Consider the following 20,022-nt stretch of genomic DNA (forward strand, 5'->3'; position numbering starts at 1 on the left):
AGCAAAAGAGAAAAAGGGAGAGAAGGAGCATTTTATAGGCCTGTGGAAGTGTCTGGAGTCCCCCCAGGATCTTCCTCTCTACCTTCCTCCAAGATGAGAAGAGAAAAATCAGTTAGGCTGTCTCCGAACTATCACAGGATCAGCTAAACTCTCCTTCACCCTTCTTCACCCCACGTTCCATTATTCCCAATTTCATAAGCATAATTTTCAAAGCCCAAAAGGAAGCCCAAATGCTCAGTCTCAAGAGAAAACCAAGAGCCCTGGGGCTGCAAACATCACATCCTCCCACCCTTAGGCTGTAGGCTGGATCACACTCAAGCCTTCTCAGCTGCTGAACACTTAAGTTTCCCAGCAGAAGACATGACTGTACATCTTAGGTTTCTACCTCTGAGCCTATCAATTTAAAGAAGTGGCTGGCAAATGTGCCCACCAGAAAATGCCCAACGATGCCTGCAAAGACACATTCAGAATAACCAAGAACTGGAAGCCTGAAGACCAGACATTTGTCTTCTGTCTCTAGAATCAGCACATTTTTAGCTGACACCCTGTGAGGAAGCCAGCCAGGAAGGTAGCCCCGGCTCCAACATGGACCCTGCTCCCCAGAGAAGCCCAGGAGCATATTCAGCTACTGGAAAATGCTCAGCTTTGCAGAAAGACACATTTACAACTGCTTCCACTTTGGGGAAGATTCAATGAATACAGCTTTTCTGAAAAAGAAGAAGCTGCCCTAGTGAGAGCATGAGCATCTTCACTGACACTGTTTAGCCAAAACTGAAAACAGCCACCTGTGACCCATGCTACAAGATGGACAAAGTCTCCACTTTGGGAGGTGGGGGGAAGTTAGACCAGATGACACTTGACATTTCTTTTACTGATAAGATTTTTTGTCTCATCTAGATTTATCTACCCAATAATACACATTATTTTTAAAAAGTTATACTCAAGTTGACTTTACGGAGGCCTCTCTTACTAGTGTCAGGCACCACCCCAGCTGTTGGAGACATCAATGTACCTTAGGACATTTCCCCATTTGTCAAGCGGTAAGAATCCAGTAGGTCTTTCTCAGTGTGTATCCCAGATCCATGCAAATTGCAAGCCATGTTTTCTTATGGCAGTAATGTTCAGAGTCTATTCCCTTTGGCAGGAATCTCCAATGACATTTTAATTCTCTAATACCTACCTATAAAATCTCCCCAGGTCAGGAGAAAAGACAAGGCATATACATACAAAGTTCCCAAATGAAATCCATTTGGACCTTTGAACCAGAGTAGGGAAATGTATGTTACAGATTCTATGATACAATAAAAGAAGGTGAACTCTAAACTTTAGATGAATTGATGGGCTTATACAGTGAATATATTATTAATATTAAGAAAATATCTTCCATTAAAAAAAGATTCACTTCAGAGTGAAATAAATGAAACAATCATTTCTTACATTTAACTACATGTACAAGACAAAGTTCTGAAACTTAAAATTCAAGTCATAAAAGATCCACAAAAAAAAAATTCAATATAAAAAATTTTTTTCAGTTCTCCTCAAATCAAAATACTAAGGAAAATACAATCTTTTTCCTCAAGGAAGTTACACTTTTGATGAGAGATTTGACAAATCACTCTAAAACAACGCAGAACTTTATATGTACTGTAAGAAAGGACAGAATCAAAAGGAAGAAAGTTTTCTCCGCTTGAGCAAGGTGTAGATAGCTAGGAAACTACACAGAAAGGCTTCGAGAAGAGCACAAGACAGAGCTTTGATCTTGATGGGGGTTTCCTAGGTACAGCAGGAAGAAGGAAGACACAGCAGAGAGAGGGAAGGCATGAGGCCACGTCCTGGGCAGGCGTGTGCAGGGTTGTGCAGAAGAAACAGGGAATTGATGTTTGGCTAGGAAGTATGATAGAAACTGGGAACCTGTGAGAGGTAAGGCTGGACATAAAAGGTCATGGCAAAATCATGAACATCTTTGAATGTTGCGCTAACGAGTTTGGATTTTATCTTACAGGTAATGGGAAGCCATTTAAGGAATGGCAGTGGAGAAGGAATAATATCAAATCTATGCTTTAGGAAGACAATTCTGGTACATGGTGTGAGGGTTGGATTAAGGGAATCTGATGTTAGAGGCAGGGGGCCATAAGAAAGTTCAGCTGAAATTTCACTCACGTTGCTTGAAGACCCAAACCAGGGCAATGTGAGTATGTAATAATAAATACTGTAGTTAAAACAGTAATGCAGTTTCAAATAGCCTTAATCTTTAGGAATTCATCTATTCCAGACTTTTCAGACTCATCTCGCCTTAAAAGACCAAAGCAAATTAGCCACCAACTTGCACTCACTACTCAAGTCAAACCGGTCTCCACAGCGATGTTATACATAGTTCTTTCTGTATTTTTTAAAATACACAGAATCTGTTCTTATATCCACTTCCTCTCATCCTTGCAACGCCAGCCATGCAATTGGTGTTCCCCGAATGTTTGTTGCATGAAGGAATGAATAAACAAATGAATAAAAAGATCCCAAGCCTTTCCATATTTCCAGGTCATCCCCAAGTCTTCACTTCTCCATGGCAACATTCTGTAAACTCCAGACCATGGTGCTCACTCCTTGGCCGGACTGACATTGCACCCAGCTGTGTAGTTGGCCACTAAATAGCAGCCTTGTATTGTCTTCTAGTTGTTCTGAGCATATAAATCTTATTTTTCTAACATGATTGCAGCTCAGCCTCAGGCTGAGACTAACTGTAGTTGTATAATGCTGACATTACCTATAGCACCCATTGCAGGACTGGGTGCTTGGAGGATTTCAAGTTTTTTCTGAATGAAAATGGCTTCGCCCTCTGACAGCCATTCAAAGTCGTGTAGTTCAAATTACTCCCACTGCAGCTCCACCCACCCAGGCAGCAGCCCCAGCCAAATTTGCTGCCTATCCTGAGGATTATAATCGAGCCCCTGGTGTCCATATGTGACCCTCATCTTAGAAAAATAAAATAAAATAAGCTTTCAAAAGAAACAGCAAAGAAACCTAACCTGTCTGTTTACTTCATCAGCACACAAAGCTGTTGTTCTCCTTTAGCTTTCTTCCCAGCACGTACCTGCCTCCCCAAATTTACAGTTCAATTTTTTGGTGAGTCTGGGTGTCAACTGCGAGTCCTCTTGTGATTCAGCCCTGCCAAAATGCGCGTGTGAGCACACGCACAGGCTCACGCACTCACAGAGTTGGGGAAGCCAAGGCAAGGTAAAAATGTTTTGCCTTGTCACATTCCAGCAGTCAATGACTCCTCCTGAGGGGGCGGGCACACAATGGACACTCTGTACTTGGCTCAGGCCTTCAGTCCAACAAAAGTTAACCCTTCTATGACTGCCTGCAGGACTTGGGCAGGGGCGGCAGTGGGAGCTGGGAGTGGAGAAAGATTGGAAAGATAAAATTGCTTAGGAGATAACAGCCTTGTCGGCCCCAGGCAAACAAAAGGGCAAGGAAAAGAAATAGATGTATTTGGAAAGAATACTGAGATAGGAGTCCAAAACTTAGTCTTTATTCCTAATTCTGCTGTTCACAGGCAGTCAGATGCTAGACAAGCCACTATGAGTCTTTCACCCACACTTTGTGGATCTCTTATGACCCACACTTGCCTTAGCAATGAATGGGTTGGGACCAACGTCTGTTTCATACTCAACACCTTGTAATTTTGCCCTGCAGAGCCACAGACCTATGGGTACACTCCAAAATGAACAGCATGAACCTAAAGAATTATTTCTCTGAATGGCCAGGGGAATCCTGCTTGGCTAGATGTGACTTATACCCACATAAGTTTGAGAGTACATCCTCCCTCCCCTCCAAAACTGCTAGATAGAATATTTTTTCCTAGTCTAAAATACATTCTCCAACTGGGAACTCTTACTTATTCTGAAGCCTGGTGGAAATGCAAGTTCTTGAGCTCCATTTACTGAATCAGGGCTCCAGAGCTGGGACCCAATACGCCGGCTTTCACCAAGCACTCTCGGTGGTTCTGATGGCCTAGAGTCAGAACCAGTGCCTTAGACTATGCCTGGTCTATATGATTACCCCTGTCAAGTTGCTAGATCATAGGCATTATTATCGAATATATGAGGGTATTTCTCCCTTACAGCAGTACTGTGAGTCTCTTGGGAAGTGGCAGGACTTGGGTCGTATTCACCCACAAAAACCTAACACCTAGCACCATGGCCAACACATAATCAACACTCAAGAAATGCTGGATGACTGAATTAACAAGTGAACAAAGCAACTCAAGCTGGGCTTCCCAGTATCATTTATTCACCTCCCTCTTCTGCTTTGCCCAGGTGCCATGCACATACAGGCCATTGTCATCCTGACTGTTGCTTTCCAAAAGGACAAGGTGGTAGAGATAGGGCCCTTAGTATATTCAACAGGAGTCAAAAGAAATGAATTCCTGGCCTAGTTCTGCCACTTAGGAGCCTTCATAAGCCTCTTTCAGCCTCAGTGTCTCATCAACAAAATAGAAAAAAAAAAAAAAATGATGGTTTCCCGGCCTACTTCACTAGCTTATGGTTTTTACTTTTTAAAAAATTTTTACTGTATTTCTTGGTAGTAGAACTCCATGCTCCTCATTACAAAATAAACACATGAACAACATATGCACCTCTCAGGTCTTAAAGGCAAACAATCCCAAATACAGGAAGAGTACTCGGCTTCATTCCTGAACTTCTGCAAACTTCCCCAAGCTCTTCATCCTCAGTCCTCCCTCAGCTCTGGACTCTGCAAATTCCCATACCACAGGGCATTTCTTTCATCTTCACACGTAAAAGATATCGGGCTGACTAGATAATTCTCAGGCTAGAACTTTTTGCCTCAAAACTTTGTAGAATGTCTTTCAGCATTTAAAGTAATGAAGGGAAAACAGAGGCTGGCCTGGTTTGGTTTCCTCTGTAGGCAACTTGCTTTACGCGTTTATAATTGAAGACTTTCTTTTTCATTATGTTAGAATTTTATTAATGACAAAATGAGTGTAGTGTGGAGCTCTCTCCCTTTAATTTTCCTGGAACATAATGAGCCTTTTGGATCTGTAGATGCAGGTTCTTTCTAGTTCAGGAATGTTCCCTTCAATTATTCCTTTGGTAATTTCTTCCATTAAATGGTTCTGGCTTCTTTCGAAGTTTTTCCTGTAATTCTGAGTTTAGAGCTCTCATCTCTGTTCTCCATTTCTATCATTTTCTCTCTCACTGCTTTTCTTTCCTTCTTTTGCCTTGTGGGAGAGCATACCCCAATGTGTTCTCCATAATACCAATTTGATTCTATTTTCCATGCCCCCTTTGCCTTTATTGACTTCACTGTGGAATTTTTTTAATTCTGCAATTGCACATTTTGTATCCTGCAATCTTTCTTTAATTTATGCATCCACTTTTCAGCTGATTCTGATGTCTTTTCATCAGCATGCTCCCTCCTTGTTTCTTAAAGCTCCTTTTCCACGGGTCATACTTCTTGTCAAAGATGCCAGGTAGCTTTCTGAAACTCTAATGTTGCTGTTGGATTAACTAATTTTCCTGATATTTTTCCTTTTACCTAGTTTTAAGTGTTTCTTCCACCTCAGGGGGCCTTGTGTTGGGTTCTGTTTCTTTGCTCACACTCTGATGAGGAGAGAGTCTGGCCTACAGAGGAAGTACTGGACTACAGAGGAAGAACTGGACTACCTTCTAACCATTGTGAAGCCAGTCACATCCTCCTCTTCGAGCTACTCCTCTTATCAGAGACCATATCAAGTTCTAGTGAACAGTAACCAGGGATACGATGAAGCTAGTGCCTATGGGTTCGTAAAAGCCCACTGTGTGTATCTCTCGCCAAATCCACATTCGTGGCATTAAGTTGGTAGCTTAAAACTCAGCCATGGGGTGCGGTGGCTCATGTCTGTAATTCCAGCACTTTGGGAGGCTGAAGCGGGCAGATCACCTGAGTTCAGGAGTTTGAGACCAGCCTGGCCAACATGGCTAAACCCCATCTCTACTAAAAACACAAAAATTAGTCGGGTGTGGTGCTGTGCACCTGTAATCCCAGCTGCTCGGGAGGCTGAGGCAGAAGAATCACTTGAACCCTGGAGACTCAGGTTGCAGAGAGCGGAGATCGCGCCACTGCACTCCAGCCTGGGCAAGGGAGCTCAGCCATGGTGGGAGTGTTTATACCATAAGAACGAGCAAACTTTACAAGTCAGTGCTTTTTAAAAATCTGGAGAACAGGGTGTTAAGCATATACTAGAACAGCACTGAGAGTACACATCCATCTACTATTGTTTTGCTGAACTGGGAAGAGTCTTTTCTGTTGGATTCACAAAAACAGCTGAACGGCTAAACTTCACAATATGCCCTGTGACAAAGACTCCGTGCTCACCTCAGAACTTTACTTGAAGCAACATCTCTGCCCAGAAGTCAATGCCCTTCTTCCACTCCTCCCAGAACTCCCCTTCCCACTCTTGCCCGTTTGTTTTCTGAGAGCTATAGTCTTTGGGAATATGCATAATGATGTCAGGGAGGGAAGTCTTTAGCTGGTTTTGTTCAAGCTGCCCATACAGCAGACTTGATGACTGCCTGCTTTTCTGGTTGACAGAAACTGATTAAGAAAGCAAATGGTGTAAAAAGATGGAGTGTGATCCTACTTAATTACAGATGAGGAAGAAATTGTATTTTCAACCTAGACTCATTGGCCTATAGTTATAAGAATCTCTTGTCAGGTTCTGGCAAGAGACTGACTGTCTGACTTTGGCTTTGGGAGTGGTTGATTAGTCATCCTTCTTTATGTCTTCTAAGGTATTTTGGTGGAGAGTCACAAGTGACTTCATGGGACTTTGCATGCACCTGGAATCTTCCTCTTGCTCCCCTGGAGTTAGCACTTCTTCATTACTCAGGCTGAGGTTAAATGCCTCTTCCCTGAGCATCACAAACCAGATCATAACTCCCCATTTTGTGCCTTTGTAGGCCAGAACCTGTCTTTCCTAACATTTATTATATATTTAAATATTTGTGCCATTCTTGATTTCAAACTCTGCCTTCTCCACTAGATGATAAGCCCTTGAAGGTAAGACCTGTGCCTATTTGGCTCACCATGGTCATCCCCAGGGCTTGGCACAGTTTCTGATACAGAGAGACACTCCAAATTATTCATTCAGTGAATGTTGAATGAGAGGCCAGACAGACACCACTTGACTCAGGTGCCTATAACTGAGTAATCTTTACGGAATTCCTTCCTGCTGCAGAAACACCCAGAGTAAACGCTCCATCAACCTGGTAAATCTAGCAGGTGACCCAACTCTTACCTATCTCTCAATCGGCAAGAGCAAGGGCAGCTCTACACCATGGTTCTCTGACCCTGAAGATACATCACCTGTCTATAGCAAAGGACAAAGCTCCTACTCAGTGGTGTTTTTATACTCTGCACTTGTGTGGTATGTTCCTGATCACATTTTGCCTCTTCCAAGCAGCATTTCCAGACTACTTCACCTACCACATGCTCTAGCCGCATCTCATAAGCTGCAGATCTCCCATGTCCCACTGATGGGCATTACTGTATATGATTCCCTGATAGGTCCTCTGTTTAGCTGGCCCTTTCTCCTTTCTCTACTTGGTTAACTCTTGTTATCCTGCAAGAATTGGGTCAGGTTTCACCTCCTTCATGGAGACTGGCTGGACCCTCCTTTTCTACCTCTTCCTGCATACACATGTGCCCAGACACACACACACACACACACACACGGTCTTGCTCTCACTTCCCTGGTCATTCTGCTATCACAAAGCATTTGGCAAGCTCTGTTTCAACATTTTAATTACCTGCCTCTCTGTCCCACTAGACCACAAGCTCCATGAGGACAAGGGCTATATTTTAAATGGGTCTCTGCACAGCTCGAAGCATAGAGAACACTGGGAGTAACTGTCCAACAGTAAGTGTTCAAGCCATGTTTCTCCTTAAAAAGAAGAATGGAAGCAGTTCTGGCGTGATGTCATGGTTTAGATTTCTTAGCCTCCCTTTCCCACTTAGTAATTGTGTTCTTAGCAAACATTTTTAATCTTTTCAAGTCTCATTTGGAAATGGGGTAATAATCCTACCTCAAGGGTTGTTTCAAGAAGTAAAGATTAAATGAGATAATAATTATGAAAGAACATACTGGGATCACCTAAGTGTGCAAATTTTTTTGTTACATTTGATTTACTCCCATAGTTGATCACCAAGCTAGCATTTGGCTAAGTGCTGCCCTCTCTTCTAAGACTCCAAGTCAAGCCCTGAGGGACAGGAGTTGAAGACCAACCTCCTCCATCTTCCTACACAATGAGAAGCACAGACAACTAGTTTCCTTTGCATCTGCTAACCTGACCATTTAGCTGTTGTTTGATTATTGCTCTTCTCTTGTTTCCAGTTTGTCTCATGGAGGAAATAATACTGGGTACAGTCAGGAATTCCACATTCCAATCCCTCCTCCGCCATTTAGACCTGGTGGCGTTGGGCAAGCTCCTTTTTCTCCCTGAGTCTTCCCATCATTGTATGTAGAACTGGGACCAGAGAACATGAGTTCAACTCTGTGGCCCCTTCCAGCTCTGACATTCCCAGGTACTGAGCCTTGTCTCCCCAACCAGAAGCCCTTCAAAGCCAGGACTGGTACCTTCCACCTTTTTATCAGATTCTGCTGACTCTGCAGCTCAGCCTGGCTGGGCTGGCTGAACCTAAGACAAAGCTAAGCATATGCCGTTAGTCTCTGTACTCAGGGATCTCTATGATAAGGAAAGGAGATCAAACTTCTGAGACCTGAGGTCTGACATACTATCCATTAACCAACTCTAGCTGCAAAAAACAGTGTCTCCTCTGGGAACCAATAACACAACACAACAGCATGACCCTTGTGTCTTTGCTCCCTGGGGAAAAATCTCTACAAGTCCCTCCTGGGCCAATCAAGTTTGCAGGTTGAGCTCTGGCTTTAATGTGTTACTTGTGCCTGTGTTCCTCTGTTCAGTCAAGGAAAAGTGATCTCTTGTAGTGAAAGGGTTGGGGGGGGGGTGGAGGGGGCGGTGGTTAAACATTGCCACTAACTTGTGCTGAGCTCTTTACAGTCATTATCAATTTAACTCACACAACAGCACTGTGATGCAGAAGATCTTGTCCTCATTTTACAGACCTGGAAATTAAGGTCCAGAAAGGTTAATGATTTACTCAAGAGCACACACTTTCTGTGCCAGATTCATAATCAAATCAAGGTATATATGATTACAAACCCTCTTAGTTTGACATCATGAGGTATCTAAAACACAAAGTTATGCCAACTTTTGACCAACAGTTGTTAGTTGCTTCTACATACATGAGTTCTAAAACCAGTGTGCCATCTGAATTGCCACGTCACTTAAACTCTCTTGGGCATCAGTTTTCTCATCTGCCTTTTCTAATTCTCTTCATAGAATCTTGCAGGAAAAAAAGGTAAATAATATGTGTAGCACAATGCCAAAATAGATTAAATATAATAGATTTGAAAGAAGTAATTATGACCATAATATTTCCTGTCCAAGCAGGGTGGAGAGATTCACATTGTAAAGAAAATAATCTGAATTGTTAACATACATTAGGTATTCTCTAAGTTTATTTATGTTTTTCATCTGATTTAAGTTTATCATACTATTTAACCCTGATTTATTATCTGATTTTAACCCAGAGACATATCCATTTTACAGATAAGAAAATTAAAGTTGAGGGATTTGTTGAAATCACAGGGGTAGTTGTGTCTGACTCCAAATGTTATTTGAACCATAGAGCCACCAGTCTTCAAATACTCTGTATTAGTGGTCCCTGAAAACTCTGGTCCTCCACCACACCATTTGTAAATTGAGGAAGGAAATGGTAGACATACTTGGAGGCAATGAGGATAAACTGAACTATCTAACAGATAATAATAAAGTCTTTCAAATTTCTCTTTCACCTCACTACCTGTTCAGTTTTAATTCAAATTCCTTGACTTCTCAACCATCTGATTCAGCCATTGCTGTGTTCATTGTCATTTGAACATAAAGTGTAATCTGGCACGTATATGTTTGTGCTTCTGCTGCAAAGGAGATGCTAAGCATACCAGAGAACTAAACAACTATTAGCTCCACTTCCCTTTCTCTATGATATATCTCCTCTAGTTACCTTGTACTGTCATTAAACGTTGCCTTGTTACTGAATCTTGTATATTTCCTTCTCCAATTATACATTAAACACTTGGAAATAAGTACCAGTATCACAAGAGTTTTATGTTCCCCAGAGCAGCCCATCCCCATTCCAAATGCTTATATATAATTTCATTTCTTGTTCTAAAGATACCTCTTTTGAACCCCAGGCTGAAGAGCTGGTAGCGGACAGGACCTAGCAGCGGGAGGCAGAGTCAGCTGTCAGCGTTCTCTCATGTGTGGTATGTGTGGAAGTCTCTGACAGGCACACCCACCTGCTCCCCAAGACTGCTCTCCCTGCACTTGGAAAGCTGTGGGCATGCCTCCCCATTTCAGCTTAGGGGAGATGAATCCTTGGCCTGTTTCTCACAGGACACCATCCCATCTGTCTTGCTGCCTTACACTCCACAGAGCCCTATGCTGAACTGTTGTCCTTTCTCCCTCTACATTCCCAAGTGGATGATCTTCCCCACTGCTCCATACCTACCCAAGACTATTCCATTGTCAAGGACTCAGCTCAAGTTCCACCTACTCCTCAAAGCTTTCTCTGATCTGACTAACCCTTGGAGATACTAAACCCCTCAGGCTCCCACTACAATTCAGCACTTAGGCCTACATGGCTGGCTGCTGCTACTCCTCCCCTGGTTTTCATGGGCATCTTTCACTCCATCTCTTGGGATCCCCATGGCACCCATCAGAGTCTGGTGACAATCAATAATAATGTCAATGAACAAACCAATTTTTGCTAAATCAGAGAGTTGGAAGGTTGATTCATTTGAATTATAACAGGTATATTGAGTCCAACGTAGAGGGCCCTGGGTTTTATCCTTCTCACTGTGGACAGAAGACCTCAGACCAGAAAGGTATCTGCTATGGGGGTGTCTGCCCCTCAATGTCAGCCTTCTGACCTTCATCTTCAGGGCCGTCCTGCTTCTGCCAGATGCAGTACGTGTTCGAAATTAGCATTTGTTTCCTTGAGGCAATTCTCAATTCACATTTGAACTCTGTCCCACTGCTGCCCCTATGCCAAAGCTATTCTACCCGCCAAGAATGTCCCCTTGTTCTACATCTTCTGTCAAATCCTAAACACATACTCTTTGAAATCTTCCCTGACTATACCCTAGGCCTGATCACACAAATAGCAAAATTCTATTTGGGATCATGTTCCAACTTTGGCTGCAGAAGAATGCTTTCCATTTCAGCAAAGCACATATCTGTAGATACACTGCCCACTCTCCCAGGGCAAAAGCCACATCTCAGAGCAGGCCTTTCCCAACCAAGTGTACCAGGCACAATGACTCACACAATCGGCAACGCTGATATTTTAATAAAGATTTGTGGATCAAAACACCAATCATAATAGACCTCTAAAGTATAATGAGTAGAAAGGTTCACAGAGCTTTCACATCAAATCATCCCCTTTAGTCACTACTATTAATCAATACTTTTTTAAAAACCAAAGGTCTTAGCGGGGCGCGGTGGCTCGTGCCTGTAATCCCAGCACTTTGGGAGGCTGAGGCAGGCGGATCACGAGGTCAGGAGTTCGAGACCCAGGCAGGCCAACATGGTGAAACCCTATCTCTACAACAAATATAAAAAATTAGCTGGGCATGGTGGTGGGAGCCTGTAATCCCAACCACTCAGGAAGCTGAGGCAGGAGAATTGCTTGAACCCAGGAGATGGAGGTTGCAGTGAGCAGAGATCATGACAGTGCAAGACTCCGTCTCAAAAAAAAAAAAAAAAAAAAAAAAAAAATCAAAGGTCTCATTGCTCAAATAACAATAGGTCACAGAAAGAGACACCAACAACTGTACAGGACTTGCCACACTGATTTCATTAGTCTGCTACAAGCACATTGGTGCTCTCACTGCTTCTGATGAGCTACTAAGTTGGTTCCATCAAATTCAGCTTCCCCATCTCAACCTTTCTCCAAGCCACAAATTCAAACTACAAGAAACTCCTTTCCACTGACAGAATTGAAAATCATTGGCAGATAAAAGGAATAATGAAGAAATTGCTGTTTACTAAATTTGGCTAACAATATTGCATGCCCCTTTTTCATCCCAAATCCTTTACTAGATCCTGGGTTAAAAGCAATTTCAGCATTTCAGTGGCTTAAATATCCTCTTCCTAAATATCCAACCAGTATGCTCCCAGGTGCTTCATCAATCCCACGGAACTTTTATAGTACCTTAGGCCAAAGCCCAATTTCCTTGATCCTACTCCAACCCAAATCAAAGAAGGCTCTGGTTTTGCAGACTGTGGGTCACCGTATCTGATCTCAGAATGCACACAAACCAACCCATTAGCTATTATTGAACACAGGCTGCAATGTGGCTGGGCAGACAGGTGCTATGGGGATGGAGAGGACACCTCAGGAACCCAGGCATGGCCCTAGACTTCATGATCTGTAGAATCTACATGGAGAAATCACATCCAGCCCACTAGATCCATGACATGAGTGAAGTATCCATAGCAGGGTTTCCAGATGCCACCTGACAGGAAGCAGCAGCAAGGCCCAACTACAGAATACATTCCGGACTTCCTAGAAACTGTCTTTGTCTGTTCCATCTCCCTTGATTCAAGTCAGTTATTTTACCAAAGAGAACCAGTTCAAAACAGATGTGGGTAATTTAATCCCTTTCTTCCTTCCACATTACTCTTAGTGGTATGTCCTCACATTCAGCTCACCATTGCCTCCTCTCCCCTTCCCTGTCCTCCATGACTGACTCCACTATTCTAATAAGTGCTCCCCACAATTCAATTTACCCCAGGGCACCACCTTCCCTTTCTGTAACTCTTTCAACCCATCAAAAATTAAGCAAAGTGCATTAATCTTCGGTGGGATTGGTTTGGACAGTTGTTGGCGGTGCCATTAAAAGGATTTGAGGTGCTCTGACCTTTAAGAAATCCTTAACATTCCTAGGACACCTCTAGCTATAGAATCACAGAATTTTAGAAGGGACACTCTATACCAATCCAAACTTTTTTACTGTACAACAGTAGAAAGGCAATGTAGCTTGTCCCACATCATATGCTAATAGATGTGAGCCTGGGCTGCTTTCTGCCTCAGCCTTCTTGACCTCTTAGGCCAACTAGTTGCACCCAGCCTCCTCAGCCTTCTCTGTTTTCCACTGTGGCCAGGCTCACTCCATCACTGAAGAGCGGAAAAGCACTTGGACTTAAGCAACAAAGATGACTGTATGGTTAAGTGCCAAAATGAGCAAGATGGCCAAAAAATACAATTGGAATTTTCAGAGAAAGTCAAGAGCTATGTGTGTTAGAGTCACAATGAGACTCCAGTACGCACTATTATTATTAACAAATATTCGATGATTGAATGAGTGAATTGGTGACTGAAAGGATGCACATGTGGTAAAACATGCTTAACTCTTAAACTTTAAGGGAGAAACTTTTGGGTGATTGCCCCTGAAAGCTAGGCGAAAATATAAAAAGCCACTATTACTGGCTTAAAGTAGTTATTATTCACACTGTGTAAGGGGCCCTCACTGTGTTGCTTCATAATGCAGAGTGTTAATACAACTTAAACAACATTGACTTTCAATATTCTATCTCTTCATAAATGCTGTGATTCATTCAGGAAACAAAAAAATCATTCATAAATAAAGTTCAGGGCCGTGTGGGAAAACTTGTCCCCTTTTTCAAGGGCTCAGAGCTTGGGGGGGTAAGTGACAACAAACAGCAAGGCAGCATAAGCGGGGTGCCTTGCTCTGGGAACTGGGGATGAGGAGCTGAGAGCTGGCAGGAAGGAACTAGTTAGCCCCCACAGAGGAGGCTGGGTGCAACTAGTTGGCCACCTGGAGGTGACAACACAGAGACAGCTGAGGTGTGGAGGCAGGAAGATGTTCAGAATGTCCAGAGTCAATGAAGAAACCAGTCTGACAACACAGCCTGGGGCATACTGCATAAAATTGGGGTTCATTCGAGAACACTGCAAGGTGCCTACTGCAGGCTGCCAGGCAGGGCAAACCAGCTCTCATGAGAAGGGGTAAAAGGAGGGACACAGAAGAGTCAGGGAACAAATGAGCTGTGAAGAACCTTCCTGATTCTGGAGAACTTACTGGATTTGCTGGGACAGTGGCAACCCTGCTATTAGTTCTTTTCTTCAGAGGGGCTAGAAATTCTGTCCTGAATGCCACTGCTTAAGTATTGTGGTTTCCTGATGGAGAACCTCCCCCTCATTCTCTCCACCTCGCCTCCCCTCCCTGTGTGTTTGCACATCTTTTTCCTTTTCTCTTGCTGATCCTTAAAGAGCATTTCCTGAGCACTGGGACATCTTTGAGTCCAACTGGATACCACCTGAGACTTTGAGTCTCAAAAAGCACATGGCATAGTAGGCATCTAATAATTCTACATATACAGTTATATGGACATCGGTTGAATTATTAGAACACAAGGAGCCCTTGTGGACATTTCTGATCATTCCAAGGGGTTATTAAGTGTTGGGCTCTGGCAACAATAATCCCAGGCACCAGTTTCCAGGAGGCAGCATGGAAATCCTCCCAGAGTTCAATTACAGAAATTAGCTGGTATTATTTAATCCTCATAACCCCCGTGAAGTAGGCAGGGTAAGCATCTTTATCTTCATTTTACTGACTAGGTACCGGAGGCTCAGAGAGGTTAACTGACTTGCCGGGGGTCATTTAACTAGGAAGTACAGGGACACGATCCAAAGAAGATCTTGTCACTTCAGATGTGAGGCTCTTCACACTTTGCCACAGCCGTCTGGCCCCAGGTTGGCCACCAACTTGTGTCATTTCAGGCAACCCAGTGTATCAGTTGCCTCATCCTCTGAACGGAGATAAAATGCTTATCTGGCCTTCCTCCTTAGGAGAATCAAGGGGGCGGAAGCCATACAAAGATATTTTTGAAAAGAACAAAATGCCATGCATATGAAAGGGGGTATTTTTGGTGGGAAAAGATAAGTTGGATCAAGGAAACATTTTTCCAAGCTGACAAAGTTCTAAAACTCTTATCTGCTCACCATTAATCCCTTATTCCTCTTCAGCACTTGGAGTGGCAGAGCCTCTGCCTACCTGAGGGTCAGCTCAGCTGGCTTTGCCTACACTTGTTTTACCTGGGTCTGCCGATCATTAACCATCATGGGCTCCTGGGAGGGGGTGGCAGCTACCTGCCAGAGGACCCTGTGGACTTCAGGGCTGCTCACATTCTTTACCTGGTATCATTTGCTGTGGACAGGGTAGGAAGTCAACCGCTGGTTTCTAAGCTAACGGCCATTAAAAAAATAATGGTTCCTTGGTCAGGTGCGGTGGCCCACGCCTGTAATCCCAGCACTTTGGGAGGCCGAGGCAGGTGGATCACCTGATGTCCGGAGTTCAAGAGCAGCCTGGCTAACATGGTGAAACCCTGTCTCTACTAAAAATACAAAAATTAGCTAGGTGTGATGGTGGGTGCCTGTAATGCCAGCTATTTGGGAGGCTGAGGCAGGAGAATCGCTTGAACCCAGGAGGCAGAGTTTCCAGTAAGCCGAGATCACGCCACTGTACTCCAGTCTGGGCAGCAAGAGTGAGACTCTGTCACAAAAAATTAATTAATTAATTATTTAATGGTTCTTCAATCTTAGATGGTACCCTCTAATGGGGAAAAAAAAAACCCTCTAAAAACAGAGCTGTTCTGGACTGAACCTACGAAACTTCTAAATCAGAACAATAAGGACCAGAAGCTTCAACTCCGTGATCTACAATTACAGTCCCCCAAAACCTTCTGCAGCCCCAATGTGATGTATCTCAGGGGGGCATCAAAATCTAATAGAAAGTTCGGTAAAAAGGGAAAATGAAAACTCAGAGCTCAGCAAAAATGTAGATTGGCATCATCATTCTGCATTCATGAATTATAGTCTGTGGACATCCTGGTGTTTTCTTTCCTGCACTTTTCAGGTATATGGCAGGCCAAAGTATGTGCAACTTCATGAAGAGTGTGTAAAACACCAGGGTTACCTTTAAAAACCACTCTAAAAGAAGCCCAAACTTATGGCAATAGGCATGATGGTAGCACTCCTTATTCCTGGCCCAAAACCTTTTGGGAAACTCACTAGGTTTCAACATATGCCACAGGATAGGAACGGAATTGGATTGTTTTGCTCCCTTCACAGGAACCCCAGGACCAGACAAAATGATGTGCAGCAAGACCTCTGTGAGGCTTCCTTTCTTCAGCCCGGGCTGCTAACCCTCCAGGGCAGCCTCCTGTGCTCCCACCACCAGCCTCTGGTAGGACTCTCCCATACACTGAGTCCCTGAACAAACTCAATAACACCATCCCATTTTTAAAGCACTGCAACTCCTCCATACAATACTAATGTGTTCATAATAATTTACCTCATTCTTCTGGCAGGAGCAAAACTGAAGCAACTTGAAATGCCATCAGCAAAAAGTTATTTATTTCCCATTCCTGAGCATCAGAGAAAACAGGGTTTCATTGGCTGGATCTGCCTTCAATAGCTTTCTGGTTTCAATTTAAACTTCAAGTCTCCAAGGAAAAAACTGGCATTCTGGGAGGTCCAGGCCCAGCCAAGTTTCAGTGTCTCCACAGGAACCCAGAAAGGATGCCCCATCCAGCTAGCTATTTCTCATCTGCTTGATTTTGCATACTATATAGAAGCTTTGGAGCAGAGACTGAAGTACAACTAAAAATAATGACCACATTGAGAGAACTCTCCTCTCCTAGATGTACACTTTTGTGCCAGACAAGTATCGATTCATTCCCTAGAGGAATTCAAAGTTAACAGGAGAAATGGAACAGGGAATCCCGGGGGAAGGGCCTACCTATTTATTTCTTCTTCAGCAAAATCCTGCCTCCTGCCTCTCCCCACTCACCATTTTCAACTAAATCCTAAGACACTCCCAAGCACTGTTTCCTTTTTCCCTAACCCTCATTTAGGTCAAGTGATTTACAAAGTAGCTCACTCTGAGCAAGGCAAGTCCATGACCAGAAGCCCTTATGGCAGCAGGGGCTGTTGGGTTAACTTAAAGATACCTCTATGTTCCCCTGTGTGATGTCCAAAACTGGGCCTTCCAGCAGAGCCTTCCTATGTAACATTCTGATGCTAACATACAAAAGATCAAATTACAGTCCTTCACTTGCCTAGCCCTTTCATGAACATATAAGGTAGTTGATATTTTCTCCCAGGCTAGAAGTGACCCCTTTCTTAACCGACACTACTGCCTCTCAGACACTCCACCTCATGTTCACTGCAAACCATCCCCTCCCCCACCTCCAGTTTGTTTATTCCAGAGACACATCTATTTTCCCAACTAAGAGAGATGAGTCCCTTTCCCTCCTCGGGCTCCCGGTGGTGCATTCGCTCACCACCTCCTCCCCCAGCTCAGCTCAGGTTACTGTAGTGGCTAGCAACTCCCACAGCCCAGGTCTAACACCAACTCAACTTCCCAAGACCAATAGTTTGTTTTGGTTTTGGTTTTGTCCCCTTAATGGGGGAGGAGAGATCGTGTGCCAAGCAACACTCTGGGTACCTGGTCTCCATATCTTTTGAGGCCACATTCCCTGCAGTTTGCAAATACTCTGTTTAACCACACTTGATTTCTTCCTCCTCTTCCGACTTTCCCCCAAACACTCTGTCTTAATACCCTTTTCTGGGAACAGGCAATGAGACTAAGCACACGGGAAAACACAGCACCTCACCTTCGCTCTGACACCTGGGAATCCCTCGTCAGAGCAAAAGAGCTCATGCCCCCCTCAGGGAGTTTAAGGATGGTAGAAGCCACAGAAATCAGAAAAAAAAGGGAGGGAGTGACCTGGGATTGTAAACTAGCTACATCTTAAAGTGCTACAAACTTTCTCCTCCCTCACACGCCCCGGGCTGGTTGGCTCCGCCTTCCCATCCCAGCTGGGGTGTGCAGAGGAAACTCTCCCCGGAATGCCCAGGTCTGGTCCAGTGTTGCAGATGTGGCCTGCACACAACACCGCCCTTCCTCTCCAAATACCTCTTCTCTACCCCATCCTCTTTCTCCCACAACACACACTTACATGCCTTGCACGTGAAGATGAGTTTGGATGGGGCACAGGAGATACACCCATTTACTAAAGGAGGGTAAGAGATGGTGCCAAATCGGCAGATAGTTTTGGTGAAAGTACAGAGACTTCAAGAAATTAGTTTTTAGTGTAAATCTACAGAAAAAGAAGAAAAACAGGATGAAGAGTGAAGGAATGAAAAGAAAAAGAAGGAAAAATACGTAAGAGAAAAACAAGCAACGCCAGTGGACTCCAACTAAACTTTAAGGGGAAAGGTGTGGAGAGTTGGCAGGAGGTGGGGGGAGTGTAGGCGCTGGAGGGAAAGGTATATGCTGTAGAATTCCAGAATAAACTGCCCTTTTGGAGGAGAGTTTCTGCAGGGATAAAGAGACACACAAATTGCCCTTTTAGCGTTAGATGTCAACGGTGAGATTATCAGGACAGTGTATTTGAAACGGAAACAAATCGGAAATCCTTCCCACAACAGTCCTTTTAGACAGATACACACCCTGAGAATCCAACGCAGACACACATAAAGAATAAATGCAGCATCAGGGGGCAATAAGAACTCCCTTTTCACACTCTCAATACCTCTAGCCTCATCTATTTCCAATTGCACAACTTTCAATCTCCAATGAAAATATTTCCAGTTGGATCCGATTTCAGACTTGTAGTAAGCGGTCTGGATGGGGGGGGCGGGGGGAATAGGTGCTGTACTGTGCAGGGGAGGAGGGCTGGAAGACAGTATTTCGGCAGTTAACTTATTTTTTTAGAACCAGCATGCTCTACCGATCAGAAATTGCTATTACCCAACAATGCTTCCATCACAAACAGACACTGAAAACAGCATCCCCGTTATCACCATCTTGCCAAAGATCTGCCCGGTCCAGTTTACCTGACTTTGTCCCTGCGGAACTTCTCAGACAGTATTTCGGTCAAAGAGATAATGCTTTGGAAGACAAAAACAATAAATCGATACCGAAGGGTTCCCTTTTCGGAGTGATTTCCCACTGGAAACCACCGAACGGGGAAGCCTGCCGTTCATTCCCAAGCCCACGGCTCCTCTAGAAACGCACACAATGCGTGCTTTCAAAAAGGCATTCGTCTGCTTTTAAGGGAATTCCTATCTTTTCAGAGTCCCAAAACCAGAGAGCATAAGAAAGAGACTCAAATCCATTGATTAAGATTTTTAAGAAAAAGACTAACACACAGCCACAACACAAGCACACACCAACCTTCGCCGGCTGGACCACTTCTTGCCTGTTCTTCTTTCTATTAACGACACGTTAGATTCTGATACATCCCCCCCCAAAAAAATCCAACTAGGTTACAATGTAGCTCTCTAGCTCCACTTAACCTGCAAGTTACAAAGAGAGAAAAAAAAATCCTGCCTTCCCACCCCTTTCCTTACCCCCTCCCCCTCCCAAGTCCACTCCACCAACGCCAAACGCCCCGCCAGCCGGCGGCAGGACCGAGGGAGGGTGCAAAAGGCGGGGGGCGGAGGGGGGGGAGATCAGATTAGGCGAAACTCAATAAGCTCCCAGCCCTCTAGCCCAAAGCTTCCACCATCGCCGCCACCAGCGAGCCACTCCAATTGAGCCAGCATCGCCGCCCACCCGCCGGCCCGCCGGAATCGCGCCCATCTCCTGCAATCTCGCCCGGACCGGCATCCCGCCCCCTCGGCCCGGTCTCCCCCTTCCCGCCGGCTGCAAAGTCAAAGACCCAGCAAGGCGACGTGAACTTTTGCATGCAGGGCACACACGTCGCCCCCGGTTCCGGGCGTGCGGGGGCCCGCGGCGCGAAGGGAGGCTGGGCGCCCGGGCTCCCTGGCCAAGGTTGCCGCGCG

General features: G+C 44.4%; 1 protein-coding gene across 3 annotated transcripts in view; it reads right to left on the minus strand.

Annotated features, from left to right (window-relative positions):
* SETBP1 (SET binding protein 1) overlaps nt 1-20,022 on the minus strand; it is a 390,764-nt gene that overhangs the window by 369,515 nt on the left and 1,227 nt on the right. For 2 of the 3 annotated variants that reach the window (XM_055233568.2, XM_055233558.2), the window contains exon 1: nt 19,412-20,020. The exons of the other annotated variant lie outside the window; for it this stretch is intronic. The gene's annotated coding sequence lies outside the window, so the exon portion shown is untranslated. Of the gene's footprint in view, nt 1-19,411; nt 20,021-20,022 lie in introns of those variants that run through there. 3 annotated transcript variants of the gene reach the window in all.

The sequence above is a fragment of the Symphalangus syndactylus genome, chromosome 1 (genome assembly GCF_028878055.3).
Source record: "Symphalangus syndactylus isolate Jambi chromosome 1, NHGRI_mSymSyn1-v2.1_pri, whole genome shotgun sequence".
Taxonomy (NCBI): Eukaryota; Metazoa; Chordata; class Mammalia; order Primates; family Hylobatidae; genus Symphalangus; species Symphalangus syndactylus.